We start from the raw sequence: 24,078 nt of genomic DNA on the forward strand, positions 1-24,078 counted from the left end.
TTGCATGACCAATTTGAGCTACTTTAAAGGAGACTGATTTTAAAAAGGTAGGTGTTCAGTATTTTCTAAAAATAGGCCCCTTTAAGGGGTCTTAAATTGGGTACCCACAATCATTAATCTCTTTTGAAAATCTTGGTTCCAAAGTCCAATACACAGTTCATATTCAATACCATAACCAATTATCCCTCCTATAGGCACAGCCAGTTTCTCAGAATATCTGCATACAATAGCCATGAGTAAGAGAAAAAATGTCTTTTAAATCCTTTTGTATTTCACTCATATCCCAACTTCATCAAAGTTCATGGTCTCACAGGTTATGTCAGTTTCAACTGTCAGAACTAAACTGATTTCTCTATGGATTTGGTATCCAAAATAGTGTCTTTTCTTCATGCAAAATGTAGTTGGAAATAGCAGCCAGGCCACCACATTATGGTCAACAGAAGAAAGTCATCTTGACTATTTTATTTAGATTTATACAAAATAAACTTAACTTTCAAATAAATATTTTAATTGACTGCTTGCCCTATTCCATCAGTAAACAAAATAAATATGCCCCAGAAGACATAATAAGATAAAAATCCTTCCATAGCAGTAATGATACCTGCGAGAAAGCCTAATTCATGCTAAAAGGCCTATCCTAACTATTTTGGGTTCCGGAAGCCCTAGGGGCTCAATGCCAAAGCAAAAGACCCCCTCTCATGGAAAATTATCTGTTAGCAGCTCTTTCCTGTTTAAATGAGGGAGCTCTGCACAAATGCCTCTGCTGACCTCAACTGCAGCAGTCTGGCATGGGGAGGTGGCCTTTCAAGTAAGTGTCTCCCAATTATTCAGATCTTTTTAAGGCATTACAGTGCCATGAATTCCACCTGGAAAAGTTAGACAGCTAATGTAGATCCTGGAGCTTTGGTATAATATGCTCTTGGCCAAGGGCAGCTCTAGCTTTTGTGCTGCCCCAAGCACGGCAGGCAGACTGCCTTCGGCAGCGTGCCTGCAGGAGGTCCTCGGTCCTATGGATTCAGCAGCATGCCTGTGGGAGGTCCGTGGGTCCCACGGTTTTGGCATACCCGCCGCTGAATCTGCAGGACTGGGGACCTCCCGCAGGCAAATCGCCAAAGGCTGCCTGACTGCTGCCCTCGCAGGGACTGGCAGTGTGCCCCCCGCGGCTTGCTGCCCCAGACACACGCTTGGAGCGCTGGTGCCTGGAGCCGCCGCTGCTCTTGGCTTGAAACTTCACTGATGCAGCAAATAATCATTCTGTCCTAGCTTTCAGTGTGTACCTGCTTTTAGTGTGCATTACAGCAATCTGATCTCAAATTAACAAAGTCAAGGGTAACTATGACAAGATCAACCTCTGAAACATGAAGTCAAATTCTTTTTACCAGGGGCAGGTGGCTGTAAGCGCCCTTGACTAGTCCTGGAGCATCTAAGACCAGCCCAGGATACAAAACACTAACTGGTGCAGTACACTGCACACCTGTGTTACAAAGAATAGTTTCTCTCCTTCAGTTAGTGGAGTCAGAAAAATCCTCATCAACTCAACCAAGTGCTTCGCCCAACACATCAACATTATTTCGGCCTTATCTGGATTGACTCAAAACCAGCTACTTCGCATCCAAGCCTAAGATCATCTGGACATTCCACTACTCATGCCAAAACGTATGCAAAAAAGACTTACAGCTGGGTATCATCAGCACACTGAGTAAGTCACAGCCCATTTCTCCTTTCTAAATAAACCTTGTACTGCTTCACATATTTATTGTACCAGCGAGTTGACAAAACATACCCGTGTAGTCCCCTCATGAGTAAGGCTTTAGGATTGGAGTTAGTAACACGTTACTGCTATGGTGTCCAATTTTTAACATGGATACAATGACCCAAAACAACTGCTCCTGGAAACTCCTCAATCCCTTACATGGAGTCAGATCTATGTTTAGAAATAGAGATTATAACGTATGCACACACAGACATAAACCCTACTTCTCTTGTGCTTCAAACCAAGAACACTTCCATGTATACTGCCTCTGACAAATAATTTAGTCAGTTATTTAGCTATTATTGCAAATTCTGTCATGATACTCTGTTCATTTGGACAGAAGTGTCACCCAAATGTAAATATGTTATCTGTTCAAGAAAATCTAGAGAATATATGCACTACCACGCTTTATCTTATATAATAGCTTAAGAGAATGTAACAGACTAGTTACAGGTTTTTGCTTCATCAGGGTCTCCTTAATGTACCCTAGCAGATAACTTCCATTATATTTCTAAATATAAATGTCAAGCAGGTGGAAATATAGATCCAAAATAAGCATTTCTCTTTCAAGGTTTTCTTCCTTGCAAAACAGAATCTCTCTACTTAAAGGTAACTCCAGATTAGTCCCTAGTTTTCTCAGGAAAAATCCAATCTTCCGCAAGACAGAGCTTTAATAATGCCAAGGACTAAAGATGTATTCATCCAGAAAAACAGACACACTATCACTATCACTCAACGTGTTCCAGCTGTTCAACCTCACCAAAACATTAGATAGTCAATTAATATTGCAGTAATTTTATTATTTCAAGCTCTCATCTTCCATTATATTTTATAATATTCTCTCTCAATTACTACCTCTTTAACTAGAAGAACTCTGTTTACCATTTTAGCATTATATCTTGGAGAGTTAAGAAAATAACCCACATCGATAATTTATTCAGTATGTCTAGACTCTTTTTGCTCCCAAAATATTTGTGAGCAGATTTTTTTTTTAATTCTTATTATTTAAACTCTGATTGATTGCCAGTATTTCAGACTGGAGTCTTAGGAGTCTCACTTAAAATCACAGGTTCTGTTCCCTGACTGGATGAGCGCACAAGGACTTTCAGCAAGAATATTTGCAATTGTAAATTCCTGTGAATACGCACCTTGCAACTTTGAAATTTGCCTCTTGATAGTGTTTTTCCAATACAACTACATCACTCAAATATTTGTCAGTAAAGAACACGGCCTAAGTGTTTTTATTGAAAAATGGGAATGTTTGCATTGTTTGCCGAGCTCCCACCTCTAGTTACAAATCTTTGATTTTTATCCTAATAATTTTACATTTTTGCCTTTGAGCTTCAGTTTCTGCACTCCTTTGTTTTTCAGTGCACCCAGTAAATAGTTTTTAAGTAATGTTTTCAATTCTTTAAATATTTCACCAAGATTTGTAGTAATATGTATTTTGGCAATTTCCCCTCAGAGCCTGTTTGTTAAACTTGGAAATGTTCATTTACTTCAAAAGCCCAGTAAATACAGTTTATTTTCCATTACCCAATTTATGTATGATTCTTCTACAAAAGGCCTGCGGCTGCAGGCAACCATCTGGGGTCTGGACACACAAAAAGGCTGCTGTAAGGGTGCAAACACAAAAGCGCCTTGGGGATATAGAAGTGTGCACCATACAAAGACTCCCTATTATCTTTTGTTGTGTGGAGTTTTTTTTTTTTTTTTTTTTTAAGGGTGCCATGAGCATCTAATCAGAAAACTAAGCATCAAGGAGGCAGTCCTCAGATGGCCGACATCAGTTTCAGCCAGGACAGATGGTGAACAAAGGTGAAAAGCACACAATACACATGGGCCAATTTAGACAAGAAAGCAATTCTACCCTTCAATTAAAATTTGTTACCATTCTTGTGACAACATATGTTTTGAAGTGAAATGTATCATTTTCTTTATGGAACTGTCACAACTGCAGTTCCCATTTCCAGTAACCTACAGATTCTTCATTAATATTGTCTGTAAAATGTTATAGACTTTGACTCGTTGGATAATGGACAGAGTGTACAGGAGGACCAGTAAGGTCTGATAAGAAGGGAAAACAATAAATATTGCTCTAGAGGAAGTGGTCTAGCATAATTGACTGCCAAAGTGAATATATCTTACTGACTTACCTAAAGAAACTCAAGATCTGTAAAGGTAGAGATAGATAATTAAATTAAGCTGTTTAATTGGCATAAGAAAAAACAATCCCTATAAACATTTTTTATTCCTAAAATGTAATGACTGGTTTTAGTTAAAGTTTATTAAGAAATAGGTTGCCAGGGAAAGGTTTTTCTTACAGTAAAGTGTGTTCTCTCAGATGGCATCAAGTACACTGTAGAGAGGAAGTTATCCATCCAGTAAGAAATTAACAAAAAATTAAAAAAAAAAAAAAAAAGACAGTACAGGATTTTATTTCTCTCTCTCACTCTTTTTTTTTTAAGAAACTCTGGGGAAAATTGTGAGGGTCTGAAAATATATGTCAGATAACTTTTTGATTCACTTAAACACACTGAGTATGTACTAAATGTATAAGCAGTAAAGCACAATTACAATGTTTAGTGAAAAGCAACACGGCTTCAGTTGGAACATGAAAAATGAAAGCTCTCTAACCTTTACACTCATCCTGGTTATGGGAGGATGCAAAACCAAAAATCAAATGTCACATTTACTATGCCACAGTATGTGCTGTATCCATGGAAGAATTTTTTGTTGTTATTTGGTAGGGGAAGGAAAAATGAGTGGAAGTCCTTGAAGCATGTACTGTTTTACAGAAAGTGTTACAAAAGAATAAGGTAATAAATGTAAGTGTTCTTAGCACCTCGGCCACACATCATCAATTTCTTAGTTTACACTTTTCTACAGTTCCAACATTTATATGTAGTGAAAGAGAGTGGAAGACCTCTCTGGTTTTGTAGCACATAGCCCAAGCATGGAAACATTCAGAATCTTTGGGAAGGTTGTCAGCTGTTCAATTTAGCCCTGTCTAGAAAATGATCTATGAACAAATATTGGCTGTTTATGGATTAGTCCATCTGCCCTCCCAGATGGGGAAAAGGTGGTGTAATAGCAGCAGCTGTTCAGCCCAGGATAGCAGGCCCCAGCAAAGTAAGCAGGAAGAGTAAAGAGAGCAGAGCTCATGCCCAGGATGGGTGTGAACTTTGAATGAGAACAAAAAGCAGAATAAGCAATACAACCCTGTGTTCATGTTGCCAGCACACTGAAGGCTATTTTGCAAGGAAGTTGTATGAATCAGAGATGAAAGCAGTTTTAGAGCATGTATATTAATGTTTACTCATGTAGGAAGAGAGGAAACACTATATAGGACTACAGCATCGAACCCTTTGCTATACAGAGCTTGAGCTAAAGGGTCACAAAAACTTGATAGTCAAAATCTCTATCATACTATATTTCCTTTCACACATGGCATCAGCTCTCAAACTGGATAGCATATCTCTGTGTGTAGCTAGATATATCCTAACTCGTAACTCATCTTCTCCACCTTTGGAGTCTTAAAGCCCAACTATATAGAGTGGTGCTGTTTGTGTCACCACACTTAAGGGACTACCAGAGTTTCCTGTAAATCAGCCTATGTTTCTTAGGAGTTCATAATTTTACCAATAATTTGCTCCTAAGACATCTCCTTGCATATAAGAATTTAGCTGGGCTTTAGTTTCAGACAAGCTTTACCAAAAATATAGGGCCCATCCTGTAAGCACTTAAGGACGCTTAGTATACGGAAGAAAAAGATCAGGATCTTTACATGGTCGGGCCAAAGGCCCAGAACCTCCAAGGCACTTAGAGGACTAAACACTTTGGAGGCTCTGGGCCTAAATGATTAATTCTTCCTTAGAGAGACAAAGTGGGTGAGGTAGCTTTTATTGGACAAACTTCTGTTGGTGAAAGAGAAGCTTTTGAGCTAACACAGAGCTCTTCTTCAGTCTTAGAAACTCAAAGTGTCACTGCTAAACACAAGATTTGAACAGGTTGTTTAAAATAAGTAGTTAACACATTTCAAGGGACCACACAAGGTAAACACCCCTCCAGTCATAGGGAGGAAAGGATGGGGGGAAGAGGAGAGTGGAAGCAAAGGGATGGGTTTCAGATTGTTGTAAAAAGCCATAAAGTTAGTGTCTAAGCTACAAGGCTCATGAGCAACAGGTGAACAACCCACTTGGAAGATGCTAGCCTGCCGGCCCCAGCCCTGCCCCTTCCACCCAAGGCCCCACCCCCCTGCACGCTGGAGCCCCAAACCTCCCTCCTCTGTAAAAGGAAAAGCCCTGAGGGGGCCTCCCCCAACCGGAAGAGCCCTGGCCCGCCAGCCCCAGCTGCCCTCTCCAACCCACTGCCCCCCCCTCGAGTGCCGGGCCAAGCCACCAGCCCCCCCAAGCACCAGGCCTAGCCTCTACCCCCCATCTCCCCCGAGTGCCAGCCCGGACCCAGCACTGGGACGAGCTGCAAGCGCCAGGCTGAGTAGTCACCCCCCACACATAAGCCAACCAACCACCAACCCCTCCAAGCCACCAATCCCTCCCACCACCCCTGCCACAGTCGAGCTGGGCCAAGAGCTGCCAGCAGCCTCCCTGTGTGCCAGCTCCTCCTGCCCCTGAAGGCCCCACCCCACTCACCGCCAAGCCACTGGCCCCAGCAGTGCCTAGCCACGCCTCCTCACTCCACCAGCCGCTGGCTCTCTACGTCGCTCCTCACACCCTTGTCCCAAGGAGGTGGATGCAGGGAGCAGCAGGAACCTTGGGGCTGGGGGAGGTCTCAGGTAAGGGCAGCACCGCAGCCCAGTTGTCCAGTGGCAGTCCCTGGCCTATTATACCCGCCGCCCAGGCCCAAGCTCATCTTTTGAAAGTGTGCGGGTTTCCTCTGAGGATGAGGACTGAGAGATCAGATATAAAGCGACAGCTTTGTGAAAAAAGTGTTCACCCAAAGGTGACAAGGTGTTTTTGTCATTTTCCTATGCGAGTTCATTCAATAGCATAGTGATTGTCCAGTTTCACCCATACAACTGCTATTGGGGCATTTAGTATACTGGGTTAGGTTGTGATAGGTATGTGTAGGACCCAGGAATCTTGAAAGGTATGTTGTGGGAGGTGTTGATCATTGTATCAGTGGAAATATGTCTACAGGTTTTGCATCCATTGTTCTGGCAGGATCTGATGACACTTTGAGCTGGCAAGTCCTGGTCTGTGGGGAGCGTACTTCTGATGATGAGCTTGGAGAGGTTCGGCGGTTGTTTGAAGGTCAGAAGAGAGGTTTTGGAAAGATTTCTTCCAGGATGGGATCCCCACTGGGCATAGGTTGTAGTTGTTTGATACCCCATATGGATCCCAGTGTAGGATGATAGGTGGCAACTAGGCATATGTGATCAGAGGGGGTTTTAGGTTTGTATTGAAGCAAGTTCTCTCGGGGTATTTCGGTAGCATATTGGGGACCCATCCTAGACCCATGACTGTTCCCATGGTTTGGACAAAGTGCTTGCTGTTGAACGTAAAATTGTTACAGGTGAGGATGAAATGGTCCCTTGAAATGTGTGTTAATTATTTATGCTAAATAATCTGTTCAAATCTTGTATTTAGCAGTGACACTTTGAGTTAGTTTCCCAGGCCTGAAGAAGAGTTCTGTGTAAGCTTGAAAGTTTGTCCTTTCACCAACAGAAGCTGGTGCCATAAAATATATTACCTCACCCACTTTGTCTGTCTAATATCCTGGGACCAACATAACTACAACAACACTGCATAGTCAAACTTCTAAAGTTTGCTTGAACAAGAAAGCTCATCTTGAAGACCATGATGTAATCACAGGGCTATTGGTCAGAATTCAGGAAAACGCTTTCCAAGAAATAATGAGACAAAAAAATACAGCATATTTGGAAAATCTACATTACTTACAGAATTTTTTTTATTAAAGTTCTGAGCTACAAGCTAAAATACCCATCATTTTAACTTACAAAGAACTGTCGGGTCTGCAAAAATTGCTGATTTTTCCTCTGCTATATTCTGCTATGCCTGTTAATCTAAAAAGAGCAAATTACAATTTGATATCACATGTGGTGCAGCATAATTGGTTATATTCAGTGCTGCCAGCACCTGACAAATCTCTGTGGGTCTTTCAGTGTGACTGGGAAGGATCATCTCCCTCTACGGGTAGAGGTCATACCGTATAATCTCACAACAAACACCAGATCAATGGACAGAGATGATCTCTCCTCTCTCTCATAAATAAATAAAAAACAACCAACCACTCAGTGCTGGTGTCTGAAAAACACATTTCTGAATAAAAGTTGACATATTTTAAACCCAATGTCTAGATTTTTTTTTTTTTTTTTACAACTTAATAAAAAAAATTACAATACAAATTTTGTTGTATTGTGGCAGCACCGGGGAGCCCACATACACACACACACACACACATTGTAGTTCTTGAAAAGCCATTCTTTTATTCTTTCTATGTGATCAGGCCCAATCCATTTTGGAAGCATAAAGAATACAAGATTGAACATTTGATGGAAAAGTCATGAGACATGAAAGATACACTATGTGACACAGTGAGAAAAAAAAAACTATCCTCTTCATTTAAAAAGGGACCAGGAAGAAAGGATGCATATATTAACATCTTTTTACAGCCAGAACATTGCCCCTATTTTAGCTTTTTATGTAAGTAGCAGTATATTCAGCTGAACAATAGCCAAGTTCAAGTTATACACAAAGTGGGTATGTTCAGCTGCTTTTGCCATGGACTTTCACATGAATTAAGCACTGTGGCCAACATTTTCAACCTTTTCTTCTTATAATTAGGCACCTAAATTTATAATACTGATGTAAGTATCTTAGCGTAGGCAACCAAGGCTGAAAATGTTGTCATGTACATATTTTTTTTTACGGGGTCTAAGCTATTTGAGGCAAAAATCTAACCAACATTCCACTAATGGAAATACTTAGCTTGGATAGCAGCATGCTGAAGACAATGTAATCCACTTCTCCATTAATCTATTCTAACAGCCTCCTATGTGCACTGAAAAGGAGGGGTGGCAGAACAGAACTGTGCAGGACCAAAACGTGAGAGTGCGCTCTGGGAGCAGATAATCAGTTGCCCAGTTCTACTCACTAACACTGAAAAATGTGCAGTAGTATTTTTCCTCAGAGTCCCTTTGAAACTCAATGGATTGCATTAGCATGCAAGGGCAGAGACCCCAAACCAATTTAGGTAAAGTAAGGTGCATTCTGGCCTCAAAAACTGGAGAGGCAATGGCCCGCCCCTGGCAAAAGCAGTTACCTCACCTATTTTACCTTCAGGTTCTTCTTAAAAACAAGACTGAGAAGCACTATGACTCTGGGAGCCAAATGGTTCACCCAATGCACTATTCATTAGAAGCTTGTCTTCTCTAGGAAATTATGACCTTGCATCACTGTGTTAACTAATATGATAATAAATATCTTTTTGAAGTCAGAGACTATCATGTGTAAAATGGTATCAGCCGGTCATGGATAAATCCCAGTTAACGGGAACTTGCATGGATTACCTTTGACCAGCTGGCCCAAAGTTAACAGGATGATCCCTGTCTACACCAACTTCAAAGTCGTATTGAACATCATGTTAGTTAATAAAACTACTCAGCAATACCTGCTGGGTTGAAGTGAGATGGCATGAGGGTCCTGGCTTCTGCCCTCTCTACCTCCATTTGGGATGGCTTACATTTGAGAAGACCGTAGGAGGCAGCAGGTAACAGGAGATGGCGGTCCCTGCTCAAAGAGAAGGTGAAAAGATCCTGGCACACATGCACACACCCCTCCCCCACCTCGTCTGAGTCAGTCACAGTCTCATCTTAAATACTATTTAAAAGGATGATCTGGAAACAAATAGAATCCATTACTATCTAGGTCAGCTTCCCCATCTCCAACCAACTTGGTGGGAATAGGCTTTGCCTATTGAATCTTCCACTCCTGTGCCACACAGGGAATGTTCAACCCTTTCAACCAGTATGAAATCCTCTTTGACATAAAGGATTTTTAGCACATTATAATATGAAGCAGAAAGCAACTATTTTAAAGATGCTTTGTCCTTTTTCTGTAGGCTTCTCTAACAGCTGAGCTGCGAATTAGAAATGCGGCTGCCAAAGAAACTTCATAATTGTAATCTAATTACATTCTAAATCAGCAGCTATATCATTAAACTATAAAATTATTAATATGCACCAGACAGCTAGATTCAAAGACAAAGTTCATTAGTAAGCTGTAGGACAGCTTTCATGTTGGTAAATAAATGCTTTCTAATTTAATATTATTTGCATTAAGTCACTCTAAATATCATTAATAAAATTGTATTTCTCTAAATAATTTAATAGACCAAGTTATCTAGCTTTTATATATTAAATGTATAGAAAGATACTTAGAACACAGCTCTGATGTCCCTTCCAGACAATTGACTGCTGCAGCTTCTACACACTTCAAAAAAGCTTTTAACTCTAGTTCCTTAGATCAGTACAAAGCAATTAACCTGGACAGAAACGCCCACTTAGCAGAGCTTGTTGTAAAACCATTGTTGCAAAGCTATAAATTACAGCTTGCCAGAGCCATACTCTAAATTCTGAAGTTGAGAGTAGCAGGTCACTGCAGAAAAACTAAAACAACAAAAGCATGTTCAACAATGGAATTTATTCAGCAGGAGTTTTCATAAAGATAACAACATGAATATAGTTAAATTATCTAATGGTAAGTTTAATTTAAATTTAATTATTTGAGGTCCTAGACAGATTTCATGATTCAAAGATTCGGAACACTTGATCTTGTAGGTTTAAAATAAACTTTGGTGATGGGGAATTTAAAGCAAAATTAAGTAAACCTTAGTATAATCTCTTCTTTGTACATGTCATGGCTCCAATCTCCAAATGGTGTAATTGGCTTCATGGAATCTCCAGCACCTACTTTTCCAAGGCCGCCCTTGTCCAACATCTCATATGCTTCCCCCAAAGTTATTTTAATTTCATTGTCAGACATAGGTCTAGGAAGTCACGCATTGTTCTCGGAGAATGTTCCGTTGGAGAAGATTGTTCTAGACATTTTGCCTTATTTCACTGCCAAAATCCTCTGGCAGTTAGATTCTCTTTTATGATATCAAGAGAATCTGAAGCCACAAAAGGATTGTCTGGCTGTTGTGCAAGGCCTACATAATTCTTTTCTGCATGTCTCAAACAGGGCTGAGACTTCCCTCTTGGATGCCTTGGCCACCAACTTCTCCATCACTTCCCAAAATGTTTTCTCCCTGAATATTTTATACTTAAATTCCAAGGTGGCCAGCCAGCATTTCTGTGAGCTAGCAAGGTTGTCCTGTGGTTTCTCATCCTAGCCCCAGGCTGGGACACTCTGTTTGCTTCCCTAATCATCGCAGCACTTTACCTGCATAAAACCTGATCGCTAGTTTCATGCTGGGAAAATGGATTTCATTCACAGTGCCCAATTAAAGCATATCACTAATGCTTTGCCTAAAAGTAACCATATTTGATTATTTAAATACCAAAGTCTAGATATCAGAAAAACATTAATCTTCCTTTGCACACAGAAAGAAATGAGTCTCTGCGCAAAGAGATTCTGTATGTATAGTAAGGACTCAATGAGCACACAAAAGAGAAAGTAGCAGATCTGAAGGAAGCACACACAAAAATCTAAATTTACGATTTACAGTGAACTGCAGGCTGAATACACTTCAACTCCAAATCCACGAAGATTTCTAAAGAGCCTAAGTAGATATTTTCTCCACTATATTAATTCAGTTTATGAGTTTCCTATGGATCACATATATTCTTGCCTTAATAATAGAGTTCTCCTACAGCATATAGTAAACGGCGGATTTCATAAATATGAAACACTCTATATTTGACTAATTGAGATTGTTTTAACCCATGAAATATTGTTTCCATTTCTTTAGCTGTAGTTTACCTGTATGATATTTTTGCCATATTTTATCAACATTGCATACAGATCTTGTTGGTGAATATGTAGTTCAATATGCAGTAAAATATGTATGTTCAGGAAATTTTGCCAATTAGAATGCTGCCAACAAGTACATGTCACCATCCTTGAAGTAAAGTAAGTGTTCAGATTACTGCAGACATTTACATTAGTTTTTATTTTTATATGTTATGAGTCAAATCCTGCTCCTCTCCTTTTGCCCACAGGAGTAATCTCATTGAAATCAATACGAGTGAGACAAACAGGATCTGATTTTATTTTGAGATCCACTCTTGCCTGCCTTGATCACATGATCTTTATTCACTGAAGTAGTCCCACTGTAAATGGAGCAAAAATTGCATGCTTGGGCCCTTTCTTGTCTCTCTTTTATATGATGATCTTTGTGAGAATTTTTTCTTTTACTCCTGTGTGTATTCCTGTATGATGGCTATATTGGTATTAGTAGCTAAATACTGTTCACAGGAATTATTCATATAAGTTGTTACTGGTAGTTTATCTTGCTATTTACATTGTTACTATATGGGGGAGTGTGTGTGTTTCCATTCCTTTTTCTATTTAATTATATCCCTTTGTTATGTCCTTAAACTCAGATTTTGCTTCTGTGCACCCTCCATGATTAAGGAATTGAGAATTAAAATGTTAGTTCCCTTTAATGTGGAGCTTAAATTTGCTATATTCTATTTTTTTAATATGAGAGTTGAGAGGAAACAAAACATTTTCAGTTCTCACTAGTTAAGCTGACAGTGACATGCAACCAATCTAGCCAGGTGAGCGACACATTTTACTAGCTATATCAGGGGTAGGCAACCTATGGCACGGGTGCCGAAGGCAGCACGCGAGCTGATTTTCAGTGGCACTCACACTGCCCGGGGCCAGGCCACCAGTCCGGGGGGCTCTGCATTTTAATTTAATTTTAAATGAAGCTTCTTAAACATTTAAAAAAACATATTTACTTTACATACAATGATAGTTTAGTTATATATTATAGACTTATAGAAAGACACCTTCTAAAAATGTTAAAATATATTACTGGCATGGGAAACCTTAAATCAGAGTGAATAACTGAAGACTTGGCACACCACTACCAAAAAGTTGCCGACCTCTGAGCCATATTTTTGTTATAATTTAGCAAAAATCATTCTCAAGGCTATCAGTAACCAGAGAAAGGAAAGATTGATTTCTGTTATAACACTAATTCATGCTGTTGACAACCATAACTTGTCATTTGGAAGATGGTAGTTCTGACAATATGGAAACCTAAAAAATAAAAATAAAAATTCTGGTCATGTAATTGTTACCAGAATAACACTGAAATCAAAGACACTTAAGCCCTTTTCAAATTAAAAGGTAGACAGTCTAAGTGTGCTCTAATTACAAATAATTACACTTAGAAATACCTTGTTAGAAAAATATTGAACAGACAAGAGAGTTGCAAATCTGAGCAGAAATTAAAATTCTATTAACTGCTTTAAAAAAAAGTGAATAGCTGCCAGTTATGTTAGCTAACTAGAAGTGAAGAAGTGATTACAACATCATCTAATAATTGTAAGGAAGAAGTATAGAAGTCTTCAGTAAGTCAAAATTCAAATGGTAAATCCTAGAAACCAGGTTTTTCCATTGTAGTTCAGACATGGAAGGGATAATCCATGCATAGCTGTCCCCCTTTCCGCAAATAAATGGGTGTCATCTACCCCCACTGCACCACCTTCACCATCCCTCAACACCATGGAGGGACCTCTGCAAGGTCAAAGATCTGTGCACTGGGAAGAAGGCAGCCAGCCATGGGAAAAGAGGCAGCAGGGAGGGCAGATAAAACATGTACATAATCTCCCCACTCAGACAACCAGGTAGAATCCAATGAATGGTTAATTCAGCTGAAATTGTATTGACTGTTCTGTAAAGCTCCTCCATGCTGTAGACAACTTCTCGAGTGGGGGCTCCAAGGGCAGCAAGTGACAGAGGGATCCCTGCATGTGTGGTCCCATTACTGCCATGCTTCAAGTGAGCCAGACAAGTAACAAGGAAGACTTGCAGCCAGTACAGGGGAACAAAGAGCCAGCGCTTAATTTCTAATGAAAGAGGTGCTAGGCCTCAAGCAATTTTTTTACTTTCATAACTGAAGTGGCAAACCCAGAGGTGCTGGGGCTATGAACTGCCAAGCCTAGAGATGCCGGGGCTTAACACTAGCGAGCTCTGGCACAAATTAAGCACTGCCTAGATCCAGTGCAATAAACCAAAGACGATTACCCTGATTATTCTATAGGGGAACAGCAACCCCAAGGGGTCTCCTTCTATTCTGTCCCCCAGGCCTTTCCTGCAGGTTTTTCCACCAAAGGGGCTGATCTAGTCCTGAGTAAGGACTTTGACTTTTAAAATTAGCTGGTATATACTTAAATTCTCTCTATAGAGCAAATTAACTCAGATATATTGGCCAAATGCAAGCCATTTGCGGTGCTCCACTCTAGTGGCTCTAGGTCACTGTCTTTGTTCCCCTGCACTGGCTGCAAGTCTTCCTTGTTACAGTATAGTCAATACAATTTCAGCTGAATTAACCGTTCATTGGATCCTAGCTGGTTGTCCGAGTGGGGAGATTGTGTATATGTTTTATCTGCCCTCCTTGCTGCCTCTTTTCCCATGGCTGGCTGCCTTCTTCCCATGTGCAGATCTTTGACCTTGCAGAGGTCCCTCCATGGGGTCTAGGGTTGGCAAAGTGGTGAAATGGAGGTAGATGACTGTCATAAACAGATAGCTAAGGGTTAAATGTTCTTTTACCTGTAAAGGGTTAACAAAGGGAACCAAACACCTGACCAGAAGACCAATCAGAAAACCAGATTTTTCAAATGTCAAGGGAGGGAAGTTTTTGGGTGGGTGTTCTTTGTCTTGGTTCGGTGACCCTCTCGGCTCTGAGAGTGATCTCTCTATCTCCAGGCTTTCTAATCTTCTGTTTCCAAGTTGTAAATACAAGGATAGTAAGACAATAGGTTTATATTGTTTTTTTGTATTTACATGTGTGTAGTTGCTGGAATGTTTTAAATTGTATTCTTTTTGGATAAGGCTGTTTATTCATTTTTTCTTTTAAGCAATTGACCCTGTATATTGTCACCTTGATACAGAGACCATTTTTATGCCTTTTTCTTTCTTTTTATATAAAGTTTTCTTTTTAAGACCTGTTTGAGTTTTTTCACTGGTTAAGGCTAAGGAACGAAGGGAGGGGGAAAATCTCTTTGTGTTAGATTTACTAAGCCTGACTTTGCATACTCTCTGGGTGAGGGGAGAGAGAGATTTGATCTCTCGGTACTTGTGTTTCAAGGACTTGAAGCAGGGAATATCCTAGAGTACCCAGGGCGGGGAAATCTGGGAAGAGGTAAAGAGGAGGAAGGGAAGTGGGTTATTTCCCTTGGTGGTGAGACTCAGAGCATCTGAGTCTTGGGGTCCCCCAGGGAAGGTTTTGGGGAGACCAGAGTGAGCCAGACACTGGAATTTTCTGGCTGGTGGCAGCGATATCAGATCCAAGCTGGTAATTAAGTTTGGAGGTTTCATGCTAGCTTCTCATGTTCTGAACTCTAAGGTTCTGATCTGAGTAGGAAAGTTATGACATGAGTGGCAGTGGTGTGGAAAGATAAGAATCCAGAAGCCAGTAGGAATATTTTCTTTTTCTCTGCTAGGGCTTTTAAGCAGAGAGAAAGGGTTTGGTTTTAAAAGGCGCCAAAGAGAATTTTTTTTCTGTTCTCTCGTTGCAGTTTGGCTTGCATATTAAGCAAGGAACTATTAAGGTTGACAAAGGGTCTTTTGTTAAACTATAGCACTCCGATTGAGAGTCAAGTACCCAGCACAACACACATGCAAATAAAGTGGTTTTTCTGGTTTACTTTACATTTAAAAGATTAGCTAGAGGAAGATTAAAAAAGGCACTCTTGCTAGGCAAACCCCAGGAGACAACAGAGAGCCAGCAGTTCAAACAATAAACACCAGAGGGCACCCCAACACAAGAAAACAGGGACCATGACTTCCTAGGCAAAAATGGGGGCAGAGGAAGAAATCAAAGAAGCAGACCACAGGCGACAAATGGAAAAAAGAGAAAAAGAGGTGGAGCTGAAAGAAAGGGAAGAAAACATCAAACTGGCAGCCCATAAAAGAGAACAAGAAGCCAAAGATGCAGCCCACCAACAAGAACTGGAAAAACAACAAAAACAGAGTGAAGAGAGGGAAAAAGAGAGAAAGCATGAAATGGACTTGGCGCGGGCCAGGCAGGATGCTCCAGCCAATCCTAACAATCCTGCGCCAATGATTGTTCCACATCACAAGAAATTTCCCACCTACAAGGCAGGTGATGACACTGAGGCCTTCTTAGAAAATTTTGAAAGGGCCTGTCTTGGGTACAGCATCCCTGAAGACCAGTACATGGTAGAGCTGAGGTCACAGCTCAGTGGACCCTTAGCAGAGGTGGCAGCTGAAATGCCAAAGGACAGAATGAACGATTATGAACTGTTTCAAACCAAGGCCAGATTCAGAATGGGGATAAGCCCGGATCATGCCCGTTGGCGTTTCAGAACCCAAAAGTGGAAACCAGATGTGTCATTTCCCAGACACGCCTACTACGTTGGGAAATATTATGAGGCCTGGATATCAGGAACCAATGTTAAATCCTTGGACGAACTGCACTTCCTCATACAAATGGAGCAGTTCTTGGATGGTGTTCCTGAGGACATAACACGGTACATACAAGATGGAAAACCCAAAAATCTCACCGAGGCGGGGGAGATTGGAGCCAAATGGATGGAAGTGGCAGAAAGCAAGAAAGCTACTGTCAAGGGGAATGAATACCCCAGACGGCACACCGACAATAAACCCTACAACCGAGGGCAACCCAAGACCGCTCCTACAACCCAAGGAAAGCCACAGACGCCCTATTCTTCCACCTCACCAGTCTCCAGTAACTCACCTCGACCCAGTGACCAGTCAGCTGGAAGATGCTTTAAGTGTAATGAACTGGGATATATAAAGGCCAACTGCCCAAAGAACCCCAACCGGGTGCAAGTCATTACACCACCATCACCCAAAAGATCCCCAGGCCCAGATGCCTCTCAAATACCCTTGGAGCGAAGGGAAAATTTGAGAGTGGGCGGAAAGAAGGTTACTGCGTGGAGAGACACGGGGGCACAAGTGTCAGCTATCCATCAATCCTTCGCCAACCCCAAATTCATCAACCCAGAGGCCCAAGTGACAATTTACCCCTTCATGTCACAAGCTGTAGACTTGCCTACAGCTGAACTGCCTTTCCAGTACAAAGGCTGGTCAGGAAGGTGGACTTTTGCAGTCTATGACAATTATTCCATCTCCATGCTACTGGGGGAAGATTTGGCCAACCAGGTGAAGCAGGCCAAGAGAGTGGGAATGGTTACACGTAGCCAAACCAGGCAAGCTTCCAGACCCATTCCTGTTCCTGAGCCGTCCACAGGAAACCCGTCTGTGCTACCAGAGACCCAGAAAGAGGTAGTGGACCCGGATTCCTTGCCAACAACGGAAACAGCCACAGCGCCTCCAGTCCCAGGCCCGGAACTGGAACAGCCCCCAAAACCAGCACCAGCGCCAGCAATCGCAACCACATCTTCAACCTCACCGCCAGAAGGCGCCAGAGAGCCACAACTGGCAGAAGCAACAGATAACCATACCGAAGAGGCTCAGCCAGAGCCTGAAATACCCCCACGTGCACCACCGGACAGTAGTTCACCAGCAATGGAAACAACCCCATCACCTACATCGCTTCCAGAGGGTCCAAGCCCAAGTCCACAGTCTGAGGAAGTACTGGTGTCCCCAGCCTCAAGGGAACAGTTCCAGACTGAGCAGGAAGAAGATGACAGCCTTCAAAAAGCTTGGGCGGCGGCATGGAGCACCCCACCGCCTCTCAGCTCTGCTCACCGATCCCGGTTTGTGATAGACCAAGGACTTTTATACAAGGAAATTCTTTCTGGTGGACACCGGGAAGAATGGCAGCCACAAAAACAGTTGGTGGTTCCAACAAAGTACCGGGGAAAGCTCTTAAGCTTAGCCCATGATCATCCCAGTGGCCATGCTGGGGTGAACAGAACCAAAGATAGACTGGGGAAGTCCTACCACTGGGAGGGGATGAGCAAGGACGTTGCCAAGCCTCTTTTCCCATGGCTGGCTGCCTTCTTCCCATGTGCAGATCTTTGACCTTGCAGAGGTCCCTCCATGGGGTTTAGGGTTGGCAAAGTGGTAAAATGGAGGTAGATGACACCCACTTACTTTCAGGAAGGGGGAGAGCTATGCATGGATTATCCCTTCCATGTCTGAACCACTGAAGATTTTCCCTGCAGCAGAGCAAAAGGTAACCAGCCTATCAGACTGTTCAGTATCCTAAAGCCATTTTTCTGAAATGATAGGTTATTAGTGCATTTAGAACAAAGACTTTTATCATTTTCCTTTTATTACATTGCAATATTAAAATTAGTCTCACAAGCAGCAGATTAAAAATTGGAATCAGAGTAGGGCATTTTTGTTCTACTTAAACTATTTCTCACTGAAAACATGCCATAAATGCAATTAATTCTGAACGTCTACATGCACCTCACCTTTAATGCTACTGAGAAGGACTCTGTGGGAAATAACAACAGTAGTATTTAAACAAATTCATCATTGACACTAATAGTACATAGCAAGGATGCATTGGTTGGGCTATGGGCACTCAGATTTTAAATTTGTATTTAAACCTGAAGTGTATGACCTATATAAAGGTACTCTCTGCAAAATCCCATAATTACATGTCCTTCAGATTTTGACTATATTAATCTAAAAGTTCATTGTCATAGTTCAGGGCAACTGCACCTGTATTCCCCCTCCATAGTCCAGCAAGGGCATCCCCTCCAAGTTCCCCTCCAGATCCACAACTGTTACCTCTCTTCGGCGGAGATCCACATCTCTCCTGGTCCTGATTGTGGTTTTGCCAGGCTAAACAACTCCCAGCCTACACTCAGTTATTCCCAGCAAGACAGACCAACTAAACAGGCCAGCATTTGCTCTTGGCTTACTCTTCAAAATCAATGAAGAATGTAATTGCCAGCAGCTGTAGATTAATACACAGCTCTTTATAATCAAGCATACTTTTTCACAGGACACTCCATTAAATAACTCATATATCAACGTTATTCCTCACATGCTAGAAGACTATTTTAATTTGAATAAACCTATTTCAGAGTTAGGCATCTTATTTTCTACTCAAACTAATATACATTCACTTGTCCACACAATCGACTGGTTGATCACAAAAGAAATTAACAAAAGAAATCTACAAACCTAGTTTAGGAAGTATAACTATTCAAGCATGGTTTTATCTAGAGTCCGTGATGTTTGAGAGTGTTCTAAATTTGGTAAAATTAATTATTCCATCCATATTACTTAGATTGCATACAAAGGCATGCTAGCTGCTTTATAGATATGAAGGAATGGAAGTCCCTGACCCAAAGAGCTTTCTGTTTTAGTAATCCTTAATTGCTTTTACAGTAACTCATCAAATAAAAAACTGAAAAATAAAATAGAATATTCCTGAGAAGCTGAAAATACTTCGGTCAATACCTGAAATCTTTAAAATGCTTAAATGAACTTCCAAAATATGGTAAAGTCATTCAGCTACTGTTTTAGTTCACATCATTGAACTCCTAGGCATGCCAAATGACTGTAACCCACACTTTACAATTTGGGAAGTCTTCGTCCCAACTGTTGACAGCTTTAGATTTTTTACACACGAGCCTAAATTTGCTTGTGCTCCCTCCACTGCCCCCACTTTCCCCTGGCATAAGTTCCAAACACTGATTTTGTGATTTGTAAACCATCAGGTTAGCAGTACAACTGGCAACATATATAAACTAACTTCCTGTTCCTAGGAATGGTTGTGTGCAACAAGATCATTCTGGTAACCGTGACTGAAACTTCTTGAAAGATTCCAAACCAAAGAAACACGCTTAAAAATAGAACTTTTAAGCAAAACCCCTTTATTTTATACATTAGGAAATAAATCAAATAAATAAATAAACAAAAAAGGTATAAGATAACTAAGGGTACATCTTCACTACTGGCCATATCAGCGGGTAGCAATCCATTTCTCGGGGATCGATATATCGCGTCTCATCTAGACGCAATATATCGATCCCCGAATGCGCTCCTGTAGACTCAGGAACTCCACCAACGCAAACGGCGGTAGCAGAGTCGACAGGGGGAGCCGCAGACGTCAATCCCATGCCGTGAGGATGGTAGGTAACTCGATCTAAGATACTTCGACTTCAGCTACGCTAGTCACGTAGCTGAAGTTGCGTATCTTAGATCGATCTCCCCTCCAAGTGTAGACCAGCCCCTAACAGCCACTTAACCATGTCCAGAGTGAGCAAAGCATGACTTGGTGATAACTGGGTACCCGATGAATCCTCTTAGCTGTTTGGCACATTGTATAGTGATGCTTTTCCTACATCTGTTTCACCTTATTTGAGTTATGAAGGATCACAGTTAAACAAAGAAGATGCTAAAAAGCAGACAGAAGATACAACTAGTGACCTTTCAATTGTATTCTGGTCCTAAGTTCAGCCAGACTCAGCACGATCTTTGTCACCTCTTCCTTCACCTGCCTGTTAATTCCTTAACTGCTTAACCAGATAGTTCCATTCAGTGTCTCACCAAGACATTACGTGACAATTTTTGCCCTCAGATACATGCACAACATCATCATGTGTGCAGCATCTACCAGATTCAGTGAGAGATGTACACACCTCCATGAGCCCGAGGGCAGAACTCTTAAACAATCAAATAGACTGAAAAAGGCTCAGTCCTCATTTGAAGAGTCAAAACTCAAAACTGTGAAATTTATGGTTTTAAAATTTTTGTCAAAGATTCTTTGAGTGCATACACTTAACCTGCAAATCTAGTGACAAAACTAATCTGGACATCCTGGTAATCTATAAATCAACAAAAGTTTCCAAGTGGTACTGCCTGGCATGGTGAGAAAGTTCACAAAACTCAACAGGCCTGATTTTCCTCTCACTCATTCTGGTTTCACTCCAGTGATTTCAGTGTGATTACTCATGATGTATACCAGTGGAAGCGAATGGAGAATCAGACTTGTCGTCCTGGGACAATTCAACACCTGCAGATGATGCCTGTGATACCATAGCCCAAAACCTCCCTATCCAAAATAGGTAACCTCCATACCTCTTGCATTCAGCTGGCAATATCCTAACTTTGAGCTGAGTATGAACATCAGATCAAGAAGCATGCCCTACATCTTGGTTAGACCACTTTCTCCTCCAGGAAGAAATAAGAACTCTCCTAAAGAAACTACCATCATGGTCCACCCCTAGGATATTTTGCACTCTGGCAGAATCCAAAGCTTACAAAAAACAGAATTTTTACAAATTTTATTAAAAAAAACAACAAACAGATTCTGCTTCTCCCCTATTATTGATACAGACAAACCATGTCCTTAAGAACTTATACAGACTGTAAAAAAGTGACATGGAAAAAAACACAAGCCCAAAATTTTTTCAAAAAAGTCAGTTTAATCTAATCTGAGCCAGAAATAATAGAATGTCTAGAATTTGATTCAGGTTTAGATATCTTATCTGCAACCTACTTGACTTCAGACAACCATTCAAATCTAACAGTGAGTTTTCTGTGTTCACAGATCTTAGTTCACTTTCAGTAAAAAAAAATGCTGTACATCATGAATCTGTGGTGCATAAATCATCATGCAGAACTGGCAGTGTCAAATCAGAAAAGTCCCAGTAGTAAGAATGTTACCATTGCAACCAAAACTAGCCATGGACTGGCCCCTTTTAGCCTGGAATAAGGTTATTACTCAAGCATAATGGAAAATTTGAGAGAGATAAGGGATCTTCTGCCATAACGCAAGACTACGGTAGAACAAGCCTACCAAAACATAAAATTTTGTTCCCCTTTCTTTAACCTATAAAAAACATTCTACACAATCATCATTCTTAGCGGAAGCGCTTAATTTTCTTATAACAAAGAATTTGCTCTCGTAGGATTGCTACTATGAGGCTATAGCAGTAGCTGGGTTAAAAACACTCACTTTAAACTCCTGCTTTCAGCTTGAAATTCAAATGCTTGTTCTTAGCACAAAAGTTTGGTATAAAGACTAGGGTGATAGTTAGTTTAATCTGTAACCCTTTTATATGTAAAACACTATTGTGATCTTCCCCAGCAGGGATCACACAAAAGAAAGCGAAAACAGATAAAATAGAAAGGGAGGCAGGGACAGAGATATAGTGTAAAGAAGGTAGGAAAGAAAAAAAAACAGGATGGTGAAACTGAAACTAAATGCAGCCATAGCAGTGAGCCCACTGTCTGGAGACATTTTTCAGATAAGAATTAAGTCATCACAATTTAAAAGTGCTCACAAACCATTTATCCACTTCACTTGTTCCAAATTTAGAAAAGCCACCTACAATCATATCAATGGGGACAGAAAAGTTAATATTACAGACTGAGGTTGTACATTACAATTATCAGGTAAACTATGATCAAGATGCAAGTGTACAGTTAGGGCCAAATCCTAAATACTTTATTAATCAGTGTGTCCACTGAAGTTGGTAGGATTATTCATAGAAGTGAAGTAAATGGGATTATTTCTTTAATACCAAAATTAGGCTACATTTCAGAAATACAACTTCCTTTTAGCTCTTCCTTGAGTTGTCAATATGTGAAGTGGGATGGAAAAGTGAGGGGTAAGGAAAGGCAACTGAGTAAGTCAAATATTGTTTTAAAAAATCCACGTCAGAGCAAATTACAGTAGGTGATGTTTTGGTTTGGAGGGGTTGTGGGCGGATAGAGGTTCTCTTTATTTCACAATGTTCCATTGCTGAATCTAGACAGTTACTGTATTTGCAGTACTCAAAATAAGGCAGAGTTCACAAGAGCACCTTTTCCCCAGCAGGATCACAGGAATAGTTTTTGAATTTCTCTTTTAAAGTTACACTTTCATTACAATGAGGGGGAACAGGGTTGGGGAGGAAGAGTCTGAAATACAAAGTTGAGAAAAATACTATTTAAAATTAAAGAACATTAAAAAAACATTGAAAATTAAAGAACATTACATTTGGCTTTCTGAGGATGCACAGGGTATCTCTGACCATGTAGCCTTACTAATACAGCAGCCAGGGTTCAAAACAGGAAGAAAAATATATTGGGAATTCAGTATGGGAGGGATAAAGCCAAAATAGAAATGAGCACTGCAGAGTAAGCCTATCTGATTGAGGAAAGACTTAATTCTGCAGCACTCATTTCTTCTTTGAATTTATTCCTCCCAGACTGAGTTCCCAGTACTTTTTTCTTTCTGTTTTGAACGCTGGGTGCTGTATTAGTAAAGTTATACTGTCAAAGATAGCCTGTGAAGCCTCAGAAAGCCACACAGCAGAAAACAGTCTCCTTTCCCATTCTGTTCCCCTCTCCCCCCACCGTCTTTGTCAACTGACTAGTTTACAATACTGTTTGCACCTCCCAGTATAAGCAGAAAGTATTTCAGATATGTGAAGCTGCTAAGCTTTCAACTCTGTCATCATGAAGTATGGGATACATCACAGCAGGAGCAATGGGTCCTGTGCAGGCTTTCCTCCTTTCCTCCAGTATAAGATAAAGTTGAATTTGGTGCGGGGGGAGAGAAATCAGATGTTTGATCTCAACTTAAAATAATCCAATTCCCCATCCCCTACAAACTACCATTAGATAAAAATAAACACAGTAGCTATTCTCTGACTAAAAGCATCACATGTATCAATAGATAAAATAGAAAGGGAGGCAGGGACAGAGATAAAGTGGTCTCAAAGTGGTTAGATATCACAAGACATTTTTAAAATATGTACCTTGCAGTTTGTCTTTTCAGTTGAGGATTTTCATCTGCAAAAAATAAAAATGTATCACTGATCAGTGAGACCTGTTTCTCCACTTTCCCTTCTTCAAAAGGAGTTGATTCAATACAAACCCCACCCTGGCAGCCGGACAATAAAGCTGCAAATAACTTATTCTGATCAAAGCCCCATCTGCTTGGCAGCAGCAATTCAACTGCACTTGTGGTTTTTGTATGACTGCAGCTTCTGAATTGAATGATCCTTTCATTTAAATGGAAGTTTAAACAAAATATGGTAATTAGCATCAACCACTGTGGCTTTCATGGCTACTATCTACAAAGAATCCTCTAATAAAAGGACTTTCTTGCTTTCCCATCCAATTACATAACATTGTTGAACAATATAATTTAAATTTAAATCAGCCAATTATTTTTTTTAAAGTCAGTCAACATTGGCC

General features: G+C 40.7%; 1 protein-coding gene across 1 annotated transcript in view; it reads right to left on the reverse strand.

The window, feature by feature from the left end:
• Positions 1 to 23,673, reverse strand: part of SPSB4 (splA/ryanodine receptor domain and SOCS box containing 4) — a 224,557-nt gene extending 200,884 nt beyond the window's left edge. Inside the window, exon 1 of the mRNA XM_050964152.1 lies at positions 23,637 to 23,673. The gene's annotated coding sequence lies outside the window, so the exon portion shown is untranslated. The remainder of the gene's footprint in view (positions 1 to 23,636) is intronic.
• Positions 23,674 to 24,078: the final 405 nt, after the last annotated feature.

Source organism: Gopherus flavomarginatus, chromosome 8 (genome assembly GCF_025201925.1).
Source record: "Gopherus flavomarginatus isolate rGopFla2 chromosome 8, rGopFla2.mat.asm, whole genome shotgun sequence".
NCBI classification, from domain to species: domain Eukaryota; kingdom Metazoa; phylum Chordata; order Testudines; family Testudinidae; genus Gopherus; species Gopherus flavomarginatus.